General features: G+C 33.7%; 1 long non-coding RNA gene across 2 annotated transcripts in view; it reads left to right on the top strand.

Moving 5' to 3' along the window:
* LOC309644267 overlaps window positions 1-27,706 on the top strand; it is a 215,327-nt gene that overhangs the window by 159,366 nt on the left and 28,255 nt on the right. For both annotated transcript variants that reach the window (XR_014254328.1, XR_014254329.1), the window contains exon 3: window positions 9,683-9,820. This is a non-coding gene — a long non-coding RNA (uncharacterized lncRNA). The remainder of the gene's footprint in view (window positions 1-9,682; window positions 9,821-27,706) is intronic.

Consider the following 27,706-nt stretch of genomic DNA (forward strand, 5'->3'; position numbering starts at 1 on the left):
TTTCAATATGGTGGCATGATAACAGCAGCTGGTCTTTTGGGCGATGAGTGCAATTAATCCCTTTGGACAGAAGTAATAGCTGGAAGTGGCTCTGGGACTCCTTCACTAACATGCACATAGACACATTCTGACTTGTAGATTTGTCTATTCTAGTTTTCCAAAGCTAATGGCAGTTGGTCCGTATTCTAGAGTTTGCCGCCAGCTCAGCCAGAGGTTTCATAAACTTGTGTGTACTTAACATGTGTAATCAAGCTAGTTACATAGTGTGAATATTAAATAAGAGACACTGTAATAAATTTATTCCATGCAGTAATTTATATATAAATTTGAGGGGTATCTTAATTTTCAGATATATTTTTTATTTTCAAATTCAAATTCACTCATTTATTTACTTATCTACTTATTCATTCTATACACATTCATTGAGTGCTTGCTGTGTACCAGGAAATATTCTAGACACTGTAGGACAGAAGAGAACAAAAGAGAACAAAAAATATTCATGGAACTTATGTGATAATGAAAAGAGAAAGGAACTGTCAAAATAAATGCACATATATGTATGTTTATATTTGTATATCTCTATATGTTTATACATACCAGATATCTCTGGGATAAAATAGAGCAGTGAAAATGTCCTTCTTTTCCCACTAAAGGATTCATTCTGCTTTAGATTTAACCAGAAAGTTAAAGATGAGCAACTCATATGGCATATTGCTTGAATAGAGTGAGCCAATTAATTTGTAAAATATCTTTACATTTTTAAATTACATAGCTTACCTGACATTCTGAAATGAGCCTAGACACACATTCACAAATTCCAGTATTATTTACCATATAGAACCTACACAGACCAAGTACTATCTATTAATAGTATTCAACATATAAGAATTCTCTTGCTAATAAATAGCCAGGAGGTCTGTTGATAGCATGTTTGCATTTGTTCTTTTTTAGCTGAGATGTCCCCACTAAAGATATAGAGTAGATTTCAGGATGCTGCCATCTCCTTCCAAGCATACCTAATAATTTTTGATTGCTTGTATGTTACTTGTACTCGAGTTGATGCTATCTTTTTGGAAAAATGAGTTTGCTACTTCTTCCGCTACTAAGCTGATTCAGTGATGACTGATCACCTAATTTAATTAGGGATGTGATGTGCTGAGACTGGGTTTCAGCTTTGATGAGGCTTACTTTACCTCTAGGTTACCACTTGCCTTCCAGGGTTTTCAACTGAAGTCTTGATATATTCTTTGTGATCCCTTCCTCTGACAGGTTTAGATCTCTTTTCTTTATTTCCCCATGCTTCTGAAATCTTCACTCTATTTTCCCAACATTGTATGTGTACGTTTTCACTCTGACTCCATGTAATTCCAAAATAAGGGAAATGCTCTGAGTGCCAAAGTGGCCATATGCTTAAAGCTCCTTGTCTCCACCAAAAGCTCTGCTGAATATTTTGTCCCTGAGACAACTCATCTTTCTTACAAATGTACTTATTGTTCTTGTTATGTTTGAGTCTTTTGCTCGTTACCTCATCCCACCTCTAAGTAGAAGTTCTAATTTGCTTGATTATCAAATGAGGCAACATTCTTCATTATTTAAAAGTCTGCAAGAATTCTAAAAATACGGTCTCTAAAGAATGTAGTTTTTAAATGTAGTTTCTAAAACTTTATAAGAAATCACGTTATCTATTTTGTAAACACTGATAGTAAGCCATATTTCTATAGAAATTAATTTTACATCGAAAAATTTATGTTGATGTAGTACTTCAATGTAACACTATGAGTGTTAACTGATCATCTAAGATTTCTCAATTGTTTTCACTACTATAGAGGAGGCAGGAATGGAACAGGTAGTTGGTCTCCAATGGGTCTTCAATTTGAAGAAGTGGGGAAAAGGTTGAGCATCGTTTGGGAATTACTTTGTTTTAGATCAGTTGGGACATTTGGAGATATGCATCTCATTATCAGGAGAGAGAAAGCAGGACTAAAGAGAGAGATTTGGTGACCTTATTCTTAGAGGTGATAGATGAAACTTTTAAAACTAAAGAGATAACCCAAAAGGAAATGCAGCATTTAAAGAGAAAAATCTGAAGGTAGAAGCTTAAGATATCTTTTATATAAAATAATAATGACACTATTTGTTAAATATTTCACTCCTTCAAGTTATTCTGGAAGATCTGTTTAACAAATATTGATATCACAGACTCTTAAGTTCTTTCAATTGAGACTCTATTCAATCTGTATGTTACTTGTGTATTATATCATTTTACTTATTATGGCTCTAAAATATATCTTAGTCATTATTAGGGCACAGTTAGGAATAATTAGCATACAATATTAAATTAGACACTCAGAATGTATTATATTCCCATTTAATCACACACACGCGTCTTGCATATGTTTTGTTAGAATGGTTTTAAAATTTATATTTTGTGCCTTTGTGAATTACTTCTACTTCCATTTATATTTCTGACTGCTTGTTACAGGAAAATTTTCTACTAATTGTTTTTACATATATTTGCCTTGACTTTAGTTGACTATTCCTATTATTTTTGGCTGATTTTTTTTTTAGGGTTTTCAAAGCATGTAATTATGTCATCTACAGATGGTCAACATTTTATCTTCATTCTATTCATTGTTAAAACTCTTATTTCTGTTTCAAGTCCTACTGGATTGATTACATAATCATATAGCAGCAGGCATTTTTATGGTTCTTATGATTTCAGTAGAAAAACTTTCATTGTTTTACCATTAAAAGTATTTTGCTTTATGACTTGAGCCTTAATCTTTCTAATGCTTTAAAGTTTATACTACTCCTTAAGATTTCCAGATGTGTCTGTGTGTGTGTGTGTGTGTGTGTGTGTGTGTGTGTGTGTGTGTATGTGTTTTCAATTACGAATGGGTATTGAATTTGCATTTTTTTTTAATGTTCTTTGGAATCATAATCATATGATTTTTTTCCTTCTTTGTATATCAGTTAACACAATGATATGCACTATTTGCATATTGTTTAGGTCTACATGAGATAACCAATAAAATATGCTCCTAAGCTTTTCTTCTCCTGGAAAATGTTCTGACAAGCTCCATAATGGAATTGACCCATTATGGCTAAATTCCAGAAGATTTCAGAAAGAAGGAATCTAGCTTCTTGTGGGTGGAGGTCAGATATATTCTCTTTTAACTTAAGTGTATTAGTTAGGATTCAGTCAGAAAATACACAGGCTCTAGATTTAAGGACAATGAGCCCACCAAAAGATTAGAAATAGAGAGAAATTTTCATCTCTAAGGCTAGAGGGAAAAGAGTAAATTATGTAACTTGATCCCAGGATCTGCTGTCAACAGGTGGAAGCTAGAAATGTATTAGCTCCTCTTGGTTGGAGCTGAGATCACAGAAGGTAAAAGCTGTCTAGTGGAGATTCTGCTGCTCTAAGAGAAAGAAAAGAAGACAAATATACCATCTTTCCCCACCTCCTAACTTTGTATTCTGCTAGAGACTCTCATTGACTGAAACTTCTTAAAAGCCAGTAGGCAAGAGATTATGGGAAATATACTTTTCTGCAATATAGAGCAGGACAGGAAAGGGCTGAGAATGGATCTGAGAGCAAATAGGAAGATGACCAGAACCCTGTGGATAAATGCTACCATCTGTTATTTGATGGGAGGGGAAATTTAGGAACAGCTACAGAAAAATAACTGTGTCACAATCAAAAGGGTTCAAAAATTCATCTGTCAGTGCACAGTTCTAGCTTTTACTTCAAATTAAGTATTACCTTGTTTGAGATTCCAGAAAACTGTATCATACTTTTAATTATATATGAGTTTATGATGCTGAACCACTAATTGTGCATTCATTTTATTTAATGATGCTAAACCACTAATTGTGCATTCATTTTATTTAATGTAATAATAGAATTGTCTAAAGTACTTGTATAATTTGTTTCTTCTCTCAGTAGCGAGAAATGTCAAGCAATATCAGTTTGAAATCAGGCACTTGAAATTATGCAACAAATTAATTGGCATTAGAAGTTTGATTTCCTACCCCCAAATGAACATATTATTTGAGCAATTTAAAACTCAATTGAAATTGTTTTGAGAAGTCAGACTTGCAACCTATTATGGTCTCCCAGAGCCTTACTTATAGTTTTAGGGATGCCACAGGGGCAACTGGAAAAGATAAGTTTACTTCTCCTGAGTCAGTATCAATAGCATGGGACCTCAAGATGCTTGTCACAGAGGGAGGTCAATGACTCCTGTAATGGGTCACTCTGACATGCTGAGTGACACTGAGGCTGTTTTTTAAGTCTTAAACTAGTTTGAATGTAGCCTTCATCCCTTTAATTGATAAATTGATATGTACAATTAAAACACTCTTTTGACCATATATAAAGAGAAAAATGCTTAATATAAACCTGTTTGTTTTTTTCTTTAAAGTTTACTAACACCAGTGATAGAAAATCAACTCTGTAACATGTGAAATGCCTCATTAACACCCACGCCCCCCAGAAAAAAGAAAGGAAAAAAAATCCTCCATTCATTTGTCAGAAATATGTGTATAATGATTAAAAATGAGAAGCGACTCTATTGGATTTCATTTGGCAGAAATGATACCTATAGTTATAAAAAGTATCTTTTCATTGGGAAGGGGCACAACATACAAAGAAAATCAATTCTAATATGTGTAATGACCAGTGTTTCTATCCAGGGCTATCTTCATATACAAGTAGAGTCGTCAACTGTCTATGGCCCTAATTTGAAGGGTTTTCTAGGAATATCTTGACTATTGGAGGATTTGATTTCATTAATCTAGATTTAAGCATTCTCATAGCATATGCTTTTTTTTTAAGTGGGAAAAGAAAGGAAGAAAATCAATTAGTACTTCCAGCTGAGTTTTCTGATATTTATAATACATGTTTATTGAACATATATTTCTATGAGACCATTTTCTAAATTGTCTTGGGTGTTATTTTATTTAATCATCAAAAAACCTTTATGAAGGAATGAAGTAGTTACATATACCACTGCAATTTACAGTGGGAGAACACTGATGATTAGAGAGTTCAATTAGTTTACCCATTGTCATACTTCCAAGAAATGGTGGGGTATATATTCAAACCCAATCTGTCTGAGTTCAGGACATAATGATTTAAACATATAAAAAGAATTCTTCAAATAATTCTGCATTTGTAAGGGAAGGGAGAATTAACAAGACTCAATAACTTATAGAATGAAAATCCAGCTATTTATTGGAAGAATTAGAGTTGAAATCTAGATTTTTCTCCATACTATGCCATTCCACTCTTTGAAATTGTAACAGACAAAATACTCAACATCTTAGTGTATAGGAAACAGAAAGTTTAAATACAGAAGCCTCTGAAAGGAGAGGGACTGTAAGGCTGTAAGGATCCAAATAAACGCATTCTGCATCTTCAAAGATAACTCTGATTTCACATATTTGTGAACGATTAATTCTAACTGAAGAGAACTTACATTCCTCAAAACCCTGAAAACCAAATCTGAATTTCTCAATGTGCTTAGATCAACCTACGTAATTTACTATATTTCTTAGCCTTGAAGTTGAAATACCAAAGGGTAAACATACTACATACAATAGTATCATCATCATTATCAGCAGCAGCAGCAGCAAAGTAACATTCAATAGTTGCTCTGGGACAGGTGCTTTCTTACTGCTTATAAGCATGAGTTTATTCAATATGTGATGCAATATAGTAACAAATTATTCCTATTGTGTAGGTGAGGAAACAAGCTGAAACTTGCTAATTAATATTTCCAAGATCACACAGCTAGAAAGTGCTAGAGCTGGCATCTGAATGTATATTGTCGAACTACAGTGTTCACACTCAACTGTTAAGTAATGATTGTGCTAATCTAGTTAACAAAAGTTCAATACATGATTACATATAATTAGTTTATTAAATATCATAGGATATATGAAATAAGCAACCAGAAATATTTTAGTGATATATATAGAGAGAGATAGAGAGAGAATAATCCAACTGTGTAAAGTGGAATGAGGACTCTTAGATGATATAATGATGATAATTGTTTCTCCACTACTCAGTGACTATTACTCATAAATTGTAAACTAGTGCAAAATCTGGTTGAATATTTTCATAACTACAACAAAGATTTTGCAAAAGTTTCACCGTTGTGTACTTCAAGAGTATTTTCCTCTGAGAAGTAAAAGGCTGTTTGTATGACTTATGTAATTGTCACTTGAAAATGTTTTTTTCTTTCCTGGGCCCTCTGTTGTTAACCTCCTTTTCAAAGAAAATAATAAACATAAAAAGTCATTCTCCAGTCATTGAGGGATTTTGGATAAGTACTTCTATAATATTTCAAGATGGCAAAATGCCTTTTAAAATTGACACGATGTGTATATCTAACCCATCCACAGTAAAACCGGGGATAGAGTATATTGCTGTACAGTGAAACTCATTTTTTCGATCCAATTATCTGCACTTCCCATGACCGTTATACCTGTCAACCATGTTCATACAAAATTGTTGAAGGTCAATGCCTCTAATATTAAGTTCTATCATACAGAGCTTGAGTTAAATGACTTCAGAAGAAGCTGACAGATCGTGAATAAGAATAGGTTGTCATTTTGCCAATAAAAGTTGGTATAGATGACTAAAATAATGTCACTATTCACTACTGAGTTAAGGTCAGGCTCTAATGACTCTCCCCATGACAATCAAAAAGGCCTTTTGGCATAAGATATCACACATATTAATCTAACTCAAGGGGACTGAAAACAACGGATATGTTTCCAGTGCATAGCAACCCTCAAGTAAGGATGGAAATATTTGCAGGTTGACAGTGTCACAATGAGCAGGAAGATAATAATTCTACATAGGTTTCTCTTTTTCTTTATCATAAAGACTGTTGTTGTATTTTATGAAGTGTGAGTTTCTGCCATGATTATTACCATTAGTCTTTGAAAAGGCATTTGCACAGGCCAGCTTTGAAGGCCCCTAGTCATTTTCCCTCATCTTATTAAACCTGGTCCAGATAGCAAGCTATTGTTCTCTGCCCCACCAGGGCAAATGTTGTAGTCATTTCAATTGTTTCTAACAGGTTTTAAACATCCTGGGTAGTATTTGTGTTAAAACACATAAAATGGGGCTCACAGCTTAAGCTTTTCTATGTTCTGTTTGAAAGGAGGGCCTGGGACAGACAGTCCAGATTGGACTGTACCGAGTTTTCTAACTCATGGTGAACCTCAGAGTAGGAAATAAAAGTCTCCTTTTTGGTGATAGGAGTAATCAAATCAGAGAAAGTAAGTTCATCTTCAGAAGAATCATCTCCAAAATATTTTCTTACGTAATATTTCTTCTTGGGTATAAAATTATTTAGGGATATGATTTCTGTCTTGGACCCTGGCCAAGGCAATAGAATAAAATGAGAGGAAGTAGAAAGGAAAAAAAATAAAGGCAGGTAAATTTGATCTATTTTTGTGGTTCTCTGCCTTAATAGGCATTCCTTTTTGAACAGGAGATTTGTAGATGAGAAAAATTGAGATCCACTCTTTCCTTTTCCTAACTTCTGCCATACTTCCACACTGCTGACATGCAAAACCTATCTGACGAACACATCACAGTTCCTGGAAGATGAATTAGAAATTACATGTTCCTATATGAAGGCATGTAGTAATTTATCCTTAACTTCTACAGCTTATTTAACCAAATGCTTTTGCTCTAAATCAAATTCAATACTGTGGATGTCATAAAGGTGTATAAATATTCCACAGCCACTAATGGTCCTCTGAAATAAGCATATTCTATCATCACTCAAGACCTCAGTCATATAGTATATTTTGTGATACTTTCTAAGTTAAATATTTGAGACGATCTAACTTCTTCACACTTTCACAGTACATGTTATCATTTCTTTTATTCATTTTTTGTTACTGTTGAAGAAATGTCTGTGTTATTAGATAATATGGCAGGGATTTATAACTCTTTCCACACGTTTAGTTTCTGTCTACATAGTATATGGACAGTCAGTAAAGGCAGTCTCAAAAATTCATTTATAAGTTGGTTTTCTAGAAGTTAATTTTCCCATGTAATCAAGGTAACAAATTTTGGTTCTCCAGTCGGATTTTACTAATGTAAATTCTATATCCTGTGATCAGTGACATTAAAATGTACAAGAGAATGAAAAAGGGGAGAGATCCACTCTGCCTTGGATAAACACAAAATAGAATTTTGAAAACAGAGAACTGTGATTATGGTAATTCATTCTGTTCCTTTAAGGACTTTACCCTCACCTCTTCAAACCCATTTTCCCATATCCGTACATACTACTATACTGCCAGAGCCTGCCCTATATTAACCCTATTCTTTTGCATTATGCTTCCCTCTCCAATTTGAAATCTCTATCCTCCTCAATCATGACATTTTGTCTTTTTAAGAAGAATAATTCAGCAAAAGGATGAAAGAAGTCAAATTCACTTCAGTTAGGCTGTGAAGGATGCATAGATATAAACTACTTTAAAGAAGATACTATACTCTCTCATTCTTTTATTGTCGTCTACTTAGGATAGTACTTAGATAGTACTTAGCATATATTCAATTTTTAATATATAACAATATTTATACTATATCTAATAAAATGCATTAATCTCAAATAATATCTATTATCTAATAACAATGATGTTTTTATAGATTCCTGCCTTAAACTGGTTTCTCATTTTTAAAGAAGTTGGCTTATTTAAGTTAAGGGGACTAACATATATTGAGCACCTCATATGCCCTAGGCACATTAGATGTTTTATATAAATTTTCCCAAAATAAAGTAAAATCTATGGAGTAAATATAATTCTAGTTTTTAGATTAGGAAACTAAGGCTTTGTGAGTTTAAGGAATTAAGCCAAGAGGGTCACTATTAGATTTGGCATTCCAACCTAGTTTTGTGTGACTTCAAATCCTATACTCTTTCTGTTAAAAGAAGCTGAAAAAGGAAATTGTGTTAATAGCTAAAATTATGGTAAATCTAGCAAAATGAAAATAAAGATTTCAGAAAATGTAGAAGAGTGTTGTTGATGGGTTTTTTTTGTTTGTTTGTGGTGGGACCATTCAAGACTTAAAACTTACTTGAGAGTCTGCCCCTAGGTTTATAGCTCCTTTATTTTCTTCCTTTCTATCTAAAGTCTTATATTTTCCAAAAGAACTATGCTCTCTGAGGACAGGCACTGGTGCTGTACATTTCTCTACCTCCATATGAAATTCTATGGCTAACTTCTAAGACTCAATAACTATTTTTTAAATAGATGAATGAATAAATATTTTTCAAATCATCAAATAGGAAGACTCCTATTTCTTAACTTGAAAAAAATAAAATTTTTATTGATATAATTTTTCTCTTAGGACATGCAGTAGTTTATATTTTTATGTCTTTCCATGTACTGCCCTAAAATATTTTGTTCGTTTCACTTAGATACTTACAAGTGGTAGTTAACACTTTACATATCTCACAAAGCTATGGCTTTTGATAATAAGAAAATTTACCAACCTAATTTTCTATGTTCTATGAATAAAAAATGCAAATTGCTCACAGGCAGTTTCATTGTAGAAGAGGAATAGTAGAAATTTAAGCAATTTCCTGTGATTTGCATCAAGCCAGGCAGCTAATCTGAATCTTTCATACACTTTTTGTATTAACAGAAAAAGAAAGGCTCTTGCCAGAAATTATCCTGACGGTTGACTCTGAAAACACAGGCTGGGATTTGGCTTCCTGGTTCTGAATCATAGCAGGAATTAAACACTTCATTTATCCTCTTCCCAGGAGATCATCGAAATGAGGTAAGTCAGCATTACTCTATGGTATGGCTTTTCAGACAAGTTGGAAAGAATATACTAACACCATTTGATTCCCTTCTGATTTGGCTCTTAAATGTTCAAGGTCTTTCTTATAGTGAATTGAAACACAAGTTGAACTATACAGAACTTTAACCATTAGGCTAGTCTCTCTCTGTGACATATGAATCTGGGGGACTAATTTATTACTTCCTAGTATTTTAAATTCTACAAATTCTTCTGCTGGATTAGCTGTTGTCTGTGTGACTTAAAGTATGGCCTTGAAAGAAACAAAAATAAATTTCATGATTTAACTTAGGTAAAAAGATTGGGTGATACATCTCTCAGTCTCACTGTCCTTTTCTTTTTTTGTTATAATTATTGTATTTTGTCAGATAGGGCTGGATTATGCTGCCAAATATCAGTGGATTCACACAACAAAAGTGTATTTTTTGCTCAAATTACATAAACAACATGGTTCAGCAAATTCAGTCAGAGACCCAAATCAACACAGCAGTGGGAAAGAAACACAGAATCCAAATCATGCACTGACTCTTATCTCTCTACATGGCAGTGAGATACCCGATTTAATCTCCCATTTTGTGGTCCAAAGTGATTCTCATTACCGTGCCTAACTCCAAAATCAATTGAGAAGTGCAACTTACCATGTTCACTGAAAGGTAGAGCACCAGAAATGTTTGATGATCAGCACCAATGACTATCACATGTTTCTTATATCACACATTTCCCTTTCTCTCCCAGCAGCATAGAGGTTGACATCTCAAATCCTCACATCGGAAAATCTGGGACAAAGTAGACTGAACTATTTGCTTGCTACAGAATCTTGAACAAGTTTCTAAACACTCAATGCTTGTTTTTTTTTCATCTGTAAATGATGAAAAGCAATGCCTCCTCCATCACAGGCAAATTTCCAGTTTTTACAATGAGCTGTTTTTGAGCATTTCTTCTATTACCTTTATTATTTCTTTGCCAACACTCCACCATCTTAATTAGTTTAGCTTTACATCAGGTTTTGATATCTGGAGGGCAAGTACCCCTTTACATATCTTCAAAATTGCATAGGCAATTTTGGCCCTTATTTTCTACACAAATTTGTATAGTTTCAGGAAAAGGTGTTTAACATTTACATTGAAGTTAAATGTTAGGTAACAAATGACCAATTTAAGATATTGAGTCTTCCTATCCACTAGCCCTAATATATTCTGCAGATTGTTCAGTTCTAAATATTTTCTAATTAGCATTATGATTTCTTAATTAAATCATTAATTATTTGGCAGCATTTCAAGTTTCCAAAATTACATTTTATAATTTGTTTTATTGATTTCTAATTTTATTGATTTGTATTGAAAGAAAATGGTATGTTTCTGATTCTTTGGTATTTATTACTTTCTTTATGGGCTAGTACATAAGTATCTGGGAAAATGTCATTGGTTGAAGGATTCTATGTATGCACACTTAGAAGAATGTGCTGTTTCAGTGTTCTGTGTTACTATTTTAGTCATTCATTATCATTTTTTTTTGCTTAATGATTCAATTACTGAGATAGATGTCTTAAAACTCTTCTAATATGATATGGTTGTCTTAATTTCTCTTTACAATTTCATCATTTTTGCTTTAGATATTTTGCAGCTCTTTTGTTATCTGTTACCCATTCATTCAGAATTATTATATATTTTTGGCAGATTGCTTCTCATCAATATGTGGTAGCTCTTTTTATCCTTGTTGTCTTTAATTTTCAGTGTATTTTTTCTGATATTGTTAAAATAACTATTCTACTTCTTTTGTTTTATCATTTACTAGTACATGTTTTCTTCCCATTTACTTTTAAACTCTGTATTGTTACATTTTAGGTATGTCTCTCTTAAACTACATTTAGGTGTTTTGTTCGTTTGTAATCTGAGAGTCCCTCTCTCTTTAACAGATGAGTTTATGTACTCTATACAGGCTATGGATATATTTGGTACTATTTTTATCATGTTTTGGCCAACATTTTTTTCCACACTACTATGATGACACATAAAGAGCCAATACAGTCCTTTTAACTCCAATTAATAATCTCTTGTTTATTCCCCTATGAGAAAGAAATTGTTTTCACTTGTTTTTTTGCCATTATAGGGTAGTATTGAACATGCTTGAACACACCTCTTTGTTTACATATGCGAGAGAAATCTTGGGTAGACACTGACAACTGCCGGGCTCAAATTTGTACATCTTTAACTTTGGTAGCAATCACTAGGCTGCTGCCAAAAATGGTTATACAAATTAAAAACCCATCATCAGTTATTATATTAACTTATCTCCAATTTTCTTTGTTAATAAAATGGATCCAAGTAAGGTATTGAAATTCACACTACAAATTATGGCTTGAACACTAATGATTAATACTTTGTTCATCAGATTACTCCAAGAAGGGCCCTTTTCCCAAATGTTTTAAAAGTACTCTGATTCTTTAGTACCTGAAGATTTCTTGATTACTCTTTGTTTGCCAAAATGTTGGCTTTCCAATGGTCTAGCTCTGTTCAGTATTTGTCATTCTTATTGCTATCCCTTGTCTAGCTTCTGCCACTGACAATTTTCTCTGCTCCTGTGATTTTTGTGATAGGCCATGTAGTCCAATTTGCACATCAGTACTGGCCTAAACTATAATAGCTCCATCCTTGCTTCATCTTGTCCAATATTATCAACCTTTTTCTATCATTGCCTTTCTGATATTTTAAATGCAACCTTAAAATAAACCAGTGGTGTAACCTAGTATTAAAATCACTTGTGAAAAAAAAAATCACTTGTGGACTCTCAGTTTGTGTAAATAGAAGTACAGAGAACAGAACATAAACCTATTATACTTGTGCTCCAAGTGTAATAGTATGGTGTTAAGATCTGAGTGCCACATTTTCAGAGAGAAATTGACAAAAAGGAGAGAGTATAGTGAAGGGCAACCAGAATGGTGAGCTGAGGGAAATGTTGTATGAAGCACAGTAGGAAAAAAGAAAAGTGAAAGAGGGAAATAGGAAAAAAAAATGCCTAGAGACTTTCTCCCCAGAGAATAGAGGTCTTAGTGGAGAGACATGACAGCTGTCTTCAAATATCTGAAGCACTGTCAAAGACAGAGAAAAAGCATAGAGTAATTCTTTGTCACTGTTGAGGGCAGAATTAGGATTAATGTGTGACTTAGAAAGACATGGCTCTCAGCCCATTATAAGGAAGTTATTGGTCATAGTAACGTTCATCCAATGAAAGAACTATCTGCCTTGAGACACAGTAAATCGCCCAAGAGTTCTATATGAAATAATATGTGATAGATTACTAGAGGGAGCAGGATCTTTCACTATCTTTAAAATATCTATGAACCAAATACCCTACAAATGGGAAAAAAAGATATATTTTAATATGTGCATTTGTATGAAAACAGATCCTTACTTATATGTGTCAAAATTCCTACTATAAAATAGCATTGAAACAAATATTTTATATATTTAATATATTTTCAAATGCTTTGACTAGTGTATTTATTATAAATAATATTTAGAGTTACACCTCAAATTCAATGCTTTATATATTAATTAATTATAATTTTAAGTCACAATATGCTTCATTCAGAAATACAATTAACTGCATTCTAATGCTAGAATACAAATATAACATTCAATAAAATTCAAAGTAATATATAGAATTCACAACACTTTAACACCTAATATTGATGATTACAGTAATAAGACCTACAAAACTTTGTGAATTAAAATGTCTTGAAAAATTCTATAGTGCAGCTGATGAGGCCATACTGAGTGAGTTTTTGGATCCCATGCCCATCATTTGAGCACTGAGTGTTACCATCCACTAAACTTGATTTGACTACATTTCAAACATAAATAAATATTCACATTAAGTAAAAGATTAAAGTTCTCTGTGGAATTCTAATTTTTTTATTATCTGTGGAAGTTTTATAAATTATTAATAAAAATTCTAGTGGCATATCCATTCATTGATACTTGAAAACTGCTAAAATATGTTTTCTTCCTTCCAAACATTATGGTTTCTTTTCACAAAACTGCAAGTTTATTTACATTTGTCTTTTTATTGCGAGCTTTTCCCCAACCTCAATCAAATTTATAATTTGATTTTTTTTGGTAGTTAGATCTTAGTGGAAAAAATACACTTAAAACTCAACACTCAATTTAATCAAAATACTTCAGTAACAAGTTGTACCTTATCAGGTTTACTAACATTATAATCACAACCCATCAAGGTAAGAACAACTCTCCAGGTTGCCGAGTTTTTCAGACAACATTTCCATAAGACCTTTCCATGACTGGACAAAATTTAATGAATGTTATATTTATGGGACATAAAATAGGTGATAATTTTATACAAAAAATAAGAATTTCTAAGAAAAGACAGTAAGAGATTTACCTCGAATTTTAATAAAATGAACACATAATCACTGTTACTTTGCTAATTTATTAACACTGATTATTTGGAATCTCCTCTGATAGAGAGAGAAAGAGAGATTAATTGACTTTTAAATCACTGATTTAGGATCTTGCTATGCAGTAACTTCACAACTTAGTTGCTGTGAAAGAAGACAAATTATTGGAGTTAAAAGGCCATATTGAATCATCAAACACGTGTGCACTTGATTCTATCACATAAAATAAGTAAAGTTGTAATAACTAGAGATATTTTTGGGAAAGTAGATCTTAGTATTTTAGTTCTCTTACATGGGAATTATTTATTTATATATATATATGGCATATATATATGGTATTTTATAATAGATATATAATATGTAATTATATACAATTATATAATTAATATAATTATATATATTTGTAGAAGAAATCTATGACAAGATTGAAAATAACTAATTCCTGCAATCCCATTCCTGGGCATATATCTGGAGAAAACTATAATTCGAAAAGATACACACATGCACACCAATCTTCACAGCAGCACTATTTACAATAGCCAAGACATGGAAGCAACCTAAATATCCATCCACAGATGAATGGATAAAGAAGATGTGAAGTCTTACTTAGCCATAAAAATTGAAATATTACTTAGCCATAAAAAAGGATAAAATATCACTTGCAGCAACATGGATGGACCTTACCTCATACCAAGTGAAGTAAGCCAAACAGAGAAAAATAATGAAAAATATAATTATATCTGTATTAATTTTTATCATTTATGGGCTTCCTCATTTCTTTGTGGAGATTCAAGTTTTGTCTTTTTTTAAACATCTTTATTGGAGTATAATTGCTTTACAATGATGTGTTAGTTTCTGTTTTTTAAAGAAGTTCCTTTGACAGTTATTTGAACAAAAGTCTCCTAGCCATGAATTCTCTTGTCTTTTGTGTTTTCTAAAAAACTGTTTATTTCACCTTAATTTTAAAACATATTTTCACTGGGTTTAGAATCCGGGTTAACAGGTTTGTTTTTCTTCAGATTTTGAAAGGCGCCACATATCTTCTTGTATTTTGCATATTTTCTGACAAGACATCTGCTGTAATTCTTAGCTTAGTTATTCCCTGTGTAATATTTTTTCCTTTATCAGCTTTCAAGATCTCTCCTTTATTTAAATATTTAAATATGGCATGTCTAGATGCATTTTGTTTTACTTTTTTCCTGTTTGGTGCTCTTGGAACTTATTGATTTTGTGCTTTGATAGCTTTCATTATTTTAGAAAATTCCTTCCCATTATGTTTTGTCTGCCTTATGCTGTCTCTGTTTTTCCTCTGGAGCTTCAGATAATACTGTGTTCAGTCATTTGATATTGTCCCACAATCCATAGCTCTTAGATTCTGTCCCATGTTTTTGTTTTTGTTTCCTTTGGATTCAATTTTGTTGATTTCTTATTTTCAAGTTCACCAATTTCTTAAGTCTGAAATCGACTACTGATGAGTCCATCAAAAAGTTTTCATTTCTGATATCATGCTTTTCTATTTCTATTTGATTCCTTTTTCTATTTTTAATCTTTTCATTAAAAATCCCTATCTGCTAATTCAAGTAATCTATCTTTTTCATTATATCCTTTAACATATTGTAATAAAGTTACTTCAGAGTACTTGACATATTTCAAATATTTTGGTCATGTATGGTTCTGCTGATTTTTTTGTCTCTTGACAATGGATTGTTTTCCTTGTGTCTTTAATTTTTTATTGAATGTTGAACATCATATGTACAACAGCATAGACTAGGGTTAAGTAGTACACATGTTTATAAATTAAAATGTCTCTTTTTCCATCAGGTCATTAGTTGAAAGTCTAATTAGGAGTTGAACTAGGATTGAATTTTGTTGTTTCTATGGTTACAGTTAGGACATGTCTAACATTTTAATCCTGTATTTTTTTTGTAAATCTGCTCACCTCAGTTATTCTTGTTAGTCAAGAGACTAAGTATTGGCCATTGAAATTAGATTTCAGGGATTTCTCCTTAAAAATGGATTTTTTTTTCTTCTCCTTTTGGTTGAAAATTGGGTTTTATGGCTTGAGCTTGAACAGTCATCTTGATGTTGAGGATCAAAAAGACACTTAATGTTGAACAGCAGGAAGCTTGGAAAGAGAAGGTGTGTGTGTGTGTGTGTGTGTGTGTGTGTGTGTGTGTGTGTGTGTGTGTGTGCGCATTTTCGTTCATCACTTTCAGCAATCTTAATAGTTTTCATATATTGAAATTGAAAGAATTCATTATTTTAAAATACCTTGTTTTCTTTCTGTTGTTTTTTTGCCTTGAGGAGAGCTCATTGCCTCCATTCTTCATTTTTATTATTAGAATTTGTACATGATTAATGTTATCCTAACATTTTTGATCATCTTGAATTTTTGCTCAACTCTGGAAATTCTTTTTTATCTTTATATTTGACATTCCTACTTTGAACTTAGCTATCTCTATTTTTCTTATCCTGTTTATCAGTACAATTATTTTATCTTTAGGGAAACATATTTTTAATTGCCATGAACTTTTTCTAATTGTACCCTTTTAAAGCAGTCTTTTCTGGGAATTCCCTGGCAATCCAATGGTTAGGACTCGGCGCTTTCACTGCCAGGGCCCAGGTTCAATCCCTGATCAGGGTACTTAAATCCCGCAAGCCTCTCGATGTGGCCAAAAAGAGGGCAGTCTTTTCTAATTTAATGATGTCTTCTGATATAATAAAAGCTATACTTTCCCATGCTACCTCAAATATCTGATGGATATGAGTTGTTTATCTTCAGTTTGTTAAGCTTTTTAATTCTTATGAGGATGGAAATGATAACCTCTAAGCTCTTTATATATTAGACTGGAGATTGTAAGTCCAAATTTATATTTTTAACCTAAAGCATAATAATTGAGCACAGTTGAAAATTATGGAATGGGAAAATACATACCAAACAAATGCATAATAGCCAAAAGAGAGTTAGTGTAGCCATGTTACTATCAGATAACAGGTACTAACCCAAGACCCAAAAGATATAAAGCAAAAAACGACAACACTACAAGTAGAGTTTGATAAATCCATTATCACTTTTGAAGACTTTTAGCATACCTATCTGAAGTTGATGGACAAAAATTAGGAAAGAAAGAGAAAATTAAAACAGTAAAATAATCAAACTTGATCTAATGAATGTTTAGACAATCCACTACCCAACAATTATTTAAGAAACTATACTTAAACACTTACTTTAACTGTACTAAAACGTATGAAACATTTTCAAAAAATTGACCTTATACTTTCCAAAAAGAAAGCCTCATCAAATAAAAAAGATCAATTTCTTATAGACCATGCATAAATGAATAAAAACGGTTTGTATGGTGTTGTGGCAACCATTCTGCTGTGCAGAATTTTACAACTCACTCCCAAGTTTATTCTCCTCTTCACTTTTTAACACTTCAAGAAATTTGCTGGGTAGGAATTGGGTAGGGATGAGGATGAGGATATCATTTTCAAAAGAAGATTTGACTGTTGAGCCTTGCCACAGATAGGGGATGAGATTCTTACAGGTCTTCTTAAATTATTCTGTAAGTTGTATTGACAAGACAGGAAGTAGTACTGAATCCCCATCTTAAGGACTAAATAATTATTCTTTTCTTTACTACAAGTATAAAAACTGTGGGTTTGTCTTGAGTTCTCCCAAATTTTCAGGATATTTAGATTAAAATTAGCAAAATTATACAAATCCTATATAATAATTAAAATATTTAAAAATCTGAGAAAATAATGGAATGAAGGTTATTACAGGATGGCTCAATCTAGTAGATAATAATGAAAGTTAGAGACTTAACGTTACTTAAAGCAATAAGAAAAGGAGCTGAAATATTGCTAATCCTGAAGAATAGAAAGACAGACATTCTAAAGAGCAAATTTGGCACTAAGAGAAGAGGTCATTATAACTCTGAGATTCATTAGTATTATTACTCTTTAAGAATTCCCCAACACAGCTGTGTGTGCTGACTGGCACCAGGTAGTAAATGTACTCTCCTCCATAGACTGGACTTCATATTTCTATCAGTGTAGTCTGCAATTAATCTTTCAAGCAACCACAAGGGAAATCACAGTCAAGTAAGAAATTAATGAGAAATCACAGTCAAGTAAGAAGGAAGAAGGGAGGGAGAAAGAGAGAGGCAATGTTTGTACATATGTTGGTTGCACACGTGTGCACTACTTCCATGGGAAAACAGAGAGAATGGTTTTATTCTAAAGCAGCTTTTTCCCAAAATGGCTATGAGAACCAGGATTGATGTGTCGGTAAAATTTGCCATTGCAGTGCCTCAGTGGGTGATTAGTTATTAAAACTTGTCCTGCTCTATGCCCAGTGCTGAATTCATGTGACAATTTCCAAAGGAAAAAAAAAAAGAGCAAAAAGAAAGGAAGTGTCAGGTGCTTATTTTAAAAGGTCTTTGTCTTTCAGTTGCATATATTATATTCATTTTATATGATGTTTTACCATGAGTGGCCTTGTGAAAATTCCACTGACCAGAGCAGAGGTGCTCCACCCATGGACCTTTAAGAACTAATATGTTTCAGTGACCTCAAAAAAGAAGGCATCTCTACCCCCTTCATACTATCCCTTTAAGCTTAAGAACAGCCTTCTCAGAGCACAGAAAAATTGATACAAAATCGATTGAAGCATGACAGATATTGCTATTGTGGGATTACATAATAAAAAAGGAAATAGAAAACAGCAGTCTCCCGGAGCATATTAATGATGAGATAGTTACCACACTCATAACTTGACCTCAAAGTCAGCAACACTTTGGCGATGATCAAGAGTGCCCCAATTTCCTTTATAAGGGCCACCTATTAGTTTATTTTTGACTGATCTAAATCAGTGGTTGTCAGCCAAACATCTGGCAATATCTGGAGGCATTTTTGGTTGTCACACTGCCAATAGGAGAGTTGACTGCTACTGGGATCTCCTAGTAGAGTCGAGGGAAGCTGCTAAATATCCTACAGTGCATAGGTTAACCCCACAATGTAAAAATTCTGTCCCCAAAGGTCAATAGTCCTATGTCTGAGAAAGCCTGGTCTAAATGCAAATTCTCTTTTCTTTCTTTTCCTCTTCTCCTGCAAAGGTATCTGCCTCCAGAAACCAAATGAAAAGACTGCAAACCATTGTATATGAAAGATTATTAAGAATTATGTTACCATTTTTGAAGTATCACTGTCCTAGTCAAAGTCATTTAGAGTATTACTCCATCACATAAAGGGCATTATCACAATTAGGTTTCCAATATTTTGAGAACAAAAATGATGGAATATATACCCAAATTGAACTTGACTGAGGATTTCTTAATTATTTCAGTAATCCTCTAAATCATTTTGAATCATTTTGTGCATGATACTGTACACTTGTGTGTATTTTACACATTTGCTTGCAATTTGCATATATTGTGATCATTTTGTAAGCCAGGCAATATGTTGTTTGCTTTTTAATGTACTGTCTCAGTTAATTTTCAAAATAACTATGCAGGGCAGAATCATTTCTGTGAACATTCTACAATGAGAAAACAAAGTATGGAAAGTAGATGACTTGCACATCTACAGGAGTACCTCTTTTTATTGCGCTTCACTTCGCAGATATTTCATTTCTTACAAATTAAACATTTGTGGCAACCCTGAGTCGACAAAGTCTATCAGCATCATTTGTCCAATGGTGTGTGCTCACTTCCTGTCTCTGATTCATATTTTGGTAATTCTTGCAATATTTCAAACTTTTTCATTTTTTATTGTAATTGTTATGGTGATCTGTCTTTGGTCATCTTTTATGTTACTACTATGACTCGCTGAAGGCTCAGATGATGGTTAGCATTTTTTAACAATGAAGTATTTTTAAATTAGGTATGTACTTTTTTTTAGACATAATGCTATTGTACATTTAATAGACTACAGTATAGTATAAACGTAACTTTTACATGCACTGGGAAACCAAAAACATTGAGTGACTTGCTTCATTGCAATATTTGCTTTATTGGGGTGGTCTGGAACCAAGCCTGCAATAGGCAAAGTATGCGTATTTTTGATTAATGAATTGCAAAGCCATGATTTAAATTCTGGTCCTCTGAATTCAAGATAATTTCCTCTTATCACTTTTAGAGACCAATGATGGAAACACCCAAACTTAAGCAAAGAGAGAAGAGAGGAGGATAAAAGGGGGGATCTTAGGTAGGTGCGTTAGGCTGCTGCTAAGACCTTACTATGCCAGCCACAAGGTATAGGGAGAATACAAAAGAGGAGAACACCAAAGCGTGAGTGAGTGTATGAGCATGCTTGAGATGGGGGTGGGGGAGTAGCGTTTAAGCATTACCTCCCAACATATTTCAAAGTCAATAGTAACCCAATCCATCACTAAATGTGGTGCATTCATATCATAGAATTGGAAATAAGATAAATCATTTCTCACTAGTTAGAGGGGAAGGAAGGTAGGGTTAGCTACAAAGAATTTCAAGAACCCCCTTTGTTATTCAAGCAGAGAAGCCATATAAGGATTTCAAAGTAGAGAGAACAGCGTGAGCAAAACCATGGAAGCAATATGTAACATGGTGCCGTAATGAAAGTGAACTGTGAAATGTTTAGATGGAAAAGAGGGTAAGAGGGATGGATAGTATTAGTAAGATCACAGAGTCTTTTGGGTCAAGGAGTGTTTTGATGTTATTTAAAAGGCAAAGGGGAAGCACTTTAAAACTTTATTCAAGAAAGTGATTATTTAGTTGTTCTTTTGAAATAAGGCAGCATAGCATAATGGTTAAGTGCCCAGTCCCTGGAGTCAGATTTCTATTTCTGCTACTTAGAGTATAACCTTGGGCAAATGACAACGTTTTCACCTTTAAAGCAGGAATAACACTGTTACTTATACCACTTTGTGTGTGTGTGTGTGTGTGTGTGTGTGTGTATAGATTAGATTGTGCCTGACACATAGTAAGTACAGAGTGAATGGAAGCTATCATTATCAATATCAATAATATGTATTATATTTATATTTTTGTTTTGGAAATATCACTTTGGGTACCTTTCAGAGAAAGCTTTTTAGAATAGACAGAGATAGAAACAATTTTTAGATGTCCTTGCTGTATACAGATAAGAAATTAAGATAACTTAAAGTAAGTCAATGATAAAATCGTTGAAGAAACTGGTTCAGATCATGTGATGCTAGATCTGATAGATTTTATTGACCAGGTAGATATGGGAAATGAAGGAAAGGACTTATTTTTCTGTATTTGGAAACTGGTTGAATATTTTATTCATTGAGATGGGGGTACAAGAAGAGCAGGTTGATGGTAGAATATGGTAAGTTCAATTGTGAACATGTTGCATTTAAAGTTTCTGTTAGAAGGCTGAGTAAAAAAAAATTCTTCAGTCTATGGAATACATGGGACTATATCTCTGAATAGAAAATGACATTGGACGTATAGTTTTGAGAGTTATCATTAAATTTAGTGGGGGAAAGGGTTTTTTTCTTGGTGAAGGGTGATTACTTCTGGAATACTCTTCCCTCAATTCATCTTCTCACTTACATCTGATTATTTGAAAAGACAAACCGGGTATGAGAAACTCAGCATCTTTCATTCTTCTTTATCTTGGGGGCCATCCTTTCTACAGAAAGCATGTGTTCTTGAATGTTCTTTGTCATGTGATTTGCTTTGGAGAAAAATAATATTTCCACAGAGCAGACCACAGTGGTCCACTGTTGCCAATGAATGGGTGGGTAGCTCCCTGCTTTATTGCATTTCATTGTTTGACATTCCACATTTCCAAATATATAGGCCACATTCAAAGACACTGGCCTTTTCAAAAATATAAATATGATGTTTTTATTTCTACCCACCTAAGTCTCTGTCTTCTCTCTCTATATGATCAGAATTCAGCTAGAGAAGAAGGTGACTGTTTATTGGACCCCCTTTAAGACTATAATCCACATGTAGGTAGCAGTCAAAACTATTGGTATCAGTGAAGGGAAAGCTTCCAGAGGAAGTACTTTAGAAGAGGAGAGAAGAGGAGATGGAAAATAGGAGCAATGAGAAGTGAGCTAAGTTGAAGAGAGAGAAGAGGAAGATCTACTTTTAAGGGAAATCAGTACAGAGCCAGGACTACACTATTATGGGAAGAAAATCTCCTGGTAGGATAGACAGAGATGAGTTGGAAAACTAGAGTGTCACAGGAACACATCAAGAGGGAGCTCTTGCAAAAGAAGCTGTATGGGTGGGAGTGGGGACCAGTCAATAAAACCAAGTACTGAAGATTTGTCAAGTCAATTAAGGGCTAAAAGCTATCTTTAAGATTTGTTATTTAGGATGCAGCTGATGAATAGCTTAGAGCCAGCTATTCCTATTGGAAATGGAGGCAGGGGAGGGGAGGAGAAGTGAGATGGACCAGGCTGTGTCATTCTTGCTACTATAATTTTGTGTGTGCACTTGTGTTTACACAGATAGATGCATACACATTTTCATATTCTTCTTCATCTCAAATTTTTTAAATCAAAGAAGAGTCTCCTTAAAAGTCCTATTGAAATTATTCTGGGACAGGATTTTTTTTTAATATAGCAAACAGTGATATAAAATGTATGTGTTTCCTCTCCTTAGGAGGGATAATTTTTGGTCAAAATCTTTATGTGATTTACTCACAGTAAATGAAACTTTAGGCCTATCTCTTTGCAAGGACAAGCCTTATTCTAGCTAAGCAGTGCAAATGAACATAGATCAGTTATTTAGCCTTCTACTCACATATTTTGAATGCTTCATATTTGTCCTGAACTGTGTTAGGCTCTGCTAATACTTAAAACACCAACTTCAAAAATAATAGGTCAAGCAGTATCTTATTGTTGCTTGTGTAACTTACAGCATGTTCTGGTGACCCTGAATATTTAGTCAGCATCAAAAGTTAATAAAAAATAAATAGATCCAATAGGCTATTATTCTAAAGAGTGTTGTTTCTGGAACACTGAGCTCATGCTTTTTCAAGGAGCACAAGGATAAAATCATACATGATTGGGCTATAGTCTAATTCATGGATGAGTTTAAAACAATTTTAGGAGCTTAACACTGCAGTAGCCTTTTGGGGTATTAACTCTGTCAATGGCTTGCAAATCAGAAAATTGATAGCTCTGTTATGATGGCATGTGAAATATCAAATACATGGACTGGATGTAAACTGCTTTATGAGGTGACCAAAAACTGCTGACTGATTTGTTGGCTTAAATCCTGCTGAATGTGTCCCTTTAATTGCCTTAAGAAAATTCTTCTAAATAATTTAAAAGAACTAGACCTAAGGGGGAAGAAATATATAAGTTCAAATGGATTGTATTTAAATTAGAAAGTGTTTTTGAGGCAAGGTTTTATATAAAAAAGGTTAGGATTTCAACCATTCCTAAAAATGAAAAAATTGAGCAGGATGAAAGAAAGAAAGAAATGGATTTTTTTGCTCAGATATTCCTTGTTCCTTTCTCAATCATTCCCACCGCACTGAGAGTGTTATTATATATATAGTGTATTTTTAAAATCAAAGTATTCTTAGCATAGTATATTGTACTTAGTGGCAATTCAATACCCAAACTGAGCAAAAAGAATAATTAATTAAACATGTACTACATGGCAGGCATTTTGTTAGGTATTCGGTATATTATGGTGAAGAAAACACAGTCCCTGCCTTAAATCAGCTTAAATATCTCATATGTAATGCAGGCACCTTCAAATAAATTTCGTGAGAATTTTTAAAGACATTATGTCATATTATGACTTCAAATAACTTTTTTAAAGAGAACTTAAGGCATCTTACATAAATACAAATTGCACATTAATGTAATTAAATAGTTGTAGCAATATATAATGGAGATGGACATGAGGTTAAAGCACTAAATACATGTTGTAAATTCCTATAAATTCACCAGAGGTAGGAGATATAATTGATTCTCAGCTTTCTGGCAGCAAATTTAATATTACTTAGGGGTACTGGTTAAGATATTGTGGTCTGAAATTGGTGGGTAAAATTGGAAGCTCCGAAAATGTGTCGAAATTTTTTTTTTATCGCCTTTAGAAATTCTCCTTAAAATTGCTCCATAAAATTTTCAGATTCACCTTCTTGTGACTTTATCTGCTCACACTCATGAGAGGCTGACCAGGTGGCAAATCTCTGATTTCCTCCATTATATCCCGCCCACCTTATGTAACCAAAATTGCATGGACTCGACTGAGCATCGTCTTACCTGAGGTCGGTTTCCAGCTTCCAACATTTAAACTCATTCCTCCATATTTACTTACAGAATGTGTGAGTGGGAGACTGGGAAAAATAACTGGATATTTCTTGGGATTGCCCTAACTAGTATTAAAAATATTAGGGTAGACTGTCCTCTCAGATGAGGAAGAAACTTGGTGAGCCATCACAGGAACTCACAGAATTTTCCATCAAAGCAGAAAAGTATCCCTTCTAATCTGTGCTGGCTGGTTATATCAACTCTACACACTATGTACACACATAAAGAAAAGACAATGGTAGAAAAGGGACTTGTCTCAGACGTTCCCAAGATGATATATCCTCAAAACATGAGATTATTTACTCCCTGACTCTCTCCTGTCCTCAGGGATTCTTTGGATCATCTATGATATTTTGTTGAAATTAATTTCTAAAATAAGAAAAGAAATGTGACTATGCTTTTGCACACATTCAGAACTGGCTCATAATTAATTCATTGTCTACTGAAATATATTGTGAAATTGGGTTGGGTGTGTGAAAGTAAGAGCCTTTCCAAAGTAAAATGTTATAGATCCTGACCAATCATGTTCACCCTGCTTTGACCTTGGAACATAGAAGATAATTGATTCTGAATGCTCACAGACTGCAATTACTGTATAGTTACAATGCAACCTGTAGAGTGTGAAGTCTATACTGTAACACTAACAGTACACTTAGTAAGGAGCCTTCCCCAACCAAATTCCATTTTTTATGTGTATTATTGCCTTTTTTTTTTTTTTTGGATTAAAAAAAATCTCTAGCATCCAAAATAAAACAAACAAATAAAAAAAATAACTTCTCAATACATTAAACCCCCTAAGGAACCCTTAAGAAAAACTAACCCCTAAAGGACCCCTAAAGAAAAATGATTTTACCATACTCTAAGCTTTATGCCTAATCCCAGAAAAAAATAGTTCAAATGCGTATTTTTGTGCTTATTAGATTACTTGAATTGTAAGATAGAAATCTCACATCAGACTAGAATAGTGATGAAGCAATTATGATGTTTTTCTTCTCCACTAACTTTTGTCAAGGAATCTTTAATTACTACCCTGTGGAAGAGACTTTTTGGTTTAAAAGGAAAGGGAAATCACCTATCTTTTCACATTAATTGAATGATGAAAACCTGGGGATAACTATTAAAATAAAATCAATATTAAGATGCTGAAATCATTGGAAAGAAGAAATTGGTATCATATTTGCTTAGATGTTTTTGATAGCCAATATGAGATGAGATGTTAAGGGCCAAGAATAAGATAGCTTATCATGTTCAAAGAACATTTTCACAAAATCTTTTCTACCAGCCTTATTTTAGGAAGGCAAGAATCTTCATTCTTGTCTAAATAATAGTAATAATAATAATAGAAAGTGACTATTTTAGTATATAAAGCCACTTTTTAAAATTAATATATAAAGACAAAAGTGCCAGCATGGAAATACATAGTAATAAATTAACCTTTATCATTACGTAGTGTCCTTCCTTGTCTCTTGCAACATTCTTTATTTTAAAATCTATTTTATCTGATAATGAGTATTGCTACTCCAGCTTTCTTTTGATTTCCATTTGCATGGAATATCTTTTTCCTTCCCCTCACTTTCAGTCTGTATGTGTCCCTAGGTCTGAAGTGGGTCTCTTGTAGACAGCATATACATGAGTCTGGTTTTTGTATCCATTCATCAAGCCTGTGTCTTTTGGTTGGAGCATCTAATCCATTCACATTTAGGTAATTATCAATATATATGTTCCTATTACCATTTTCTAAATTGTTTTGGGTTTGTTTTTGTAGGTCCTTTTCTTCTCTTGTGTTTCCCACTTAAAGGAGTTCCTTTAGCATTTGTTATAGAGCTGGTTTGTTGGTGCTGAATTCTCTTAGCTTTTGCTTGTCTTTAAAGCTTTGATTTCTCCATCAAATCTGAATGAGATCCTTGCCGGGTATAGTAATCTTGGTTGTAGGTTCTTACCTTTCATCACTTTAAACATGTCATGTCACTCCCTTCTGGCTTGTCAAGTTTCTGCTGAGAAATCAGCTTTTAACCTTATGGAAGTTTCCTTGTATTTTATTTTTCGTTTTTCCCTTGCTGCTTTCAATATTTTTTCTTTGTCTTTAACTTTTGCCAGTTTGGTTACTATGTGTCTCGATGTGTTTCTCCTTGGGTTTATCCTGTATGGGACTCTCTGCACTTCCTGGACTTTGGTCGCTATTTCCTTTCCCATGTTATGGAAGTTTTCGACTATAATCTCTTGAAATATTTTCTTGGGTCCTTTCTCTCTCTCTTCTCCTTCCGGGACCCCTGTAATGTGAATGTTGTTGTGTTTAATGTTGTCCCAGAGGTCTCTTATGCTGTCTTCATTTCTTTTCATTCTTTTTTCTTTATTCTGTTCCACAGCAGGGAATTCCACCATTCTGTCTTCCAGGTCACTTATCCGTTCTTCTGCTTCAGTTATTCTGCTATTGATTCCTTTTAGTGTAGTTTTCATTTCAGTTATTGTATTGGTCATCTCTGTTTGTTTGTTCTTTAATTCTTCTAGGTCTTTGTTAAACATTTCTTGCATCTTCTCAATTTTTGCCTCCATTCTTATTCCGAGGTCCTGGATCATCTTCACTATCATTATTCTGAATTCTTTTTCTGGAAGGTTGCCTATCTCCACTTCATTTAGTTGTTTTTCTGGGGTTTTATCTTGTTCCTTCATCTGGTACATAGTCCTCTGCTTTTTCATTTTGTCTCTCTTTCTGTGAACATGGTTTTCGTTCCACAGGCTGCAGGATTGTAGTTCTTCTTGCTTCTGCTGTCTGCCCTCTGGTGGATGAGGCTATTTAAGAGGCTTGTGCAAGCTTCCTGATGGGAGGGACTGGTGGTGGGTAGAGTTGGGTATTGCTCTGGTGGGCAGAGCTCAGTAAAACTTTAATCCGCTTTTCTGCTGATGGGTGGGGCTGGGTTCCCTCCCTGTTGGTTGTTTGGCCTGAGGCGACCCAACACTGGAGCCTACCTGGGCTCTTTGGTGGGGCTAATGGCACACTCTGGGAGGGCTCACACCAAGGAGTACTTGCCAGAACTTCTGCTGCTAGTGTCCTTGACCTCACCGTGAGACACAGACACCCCCTGCCTCGGCAGGAGACCATCCAACACTAGCGGGTAGGTCTGGTTCAGTCTCCTATGGGGTCACTGCTCCTCCCATG

Source organism: Balaenoptera physalus (genome assembly GCF_965194825.1).
Source record: "Balaenoptera physalus genome assembly, chromosome: 15".
NCBI lineage: Eukaryota > Metazoa > Chordata > Mammalia > Artiodactyla > Balaenopteridae > Balaenoptera > Balaenoptera physalus.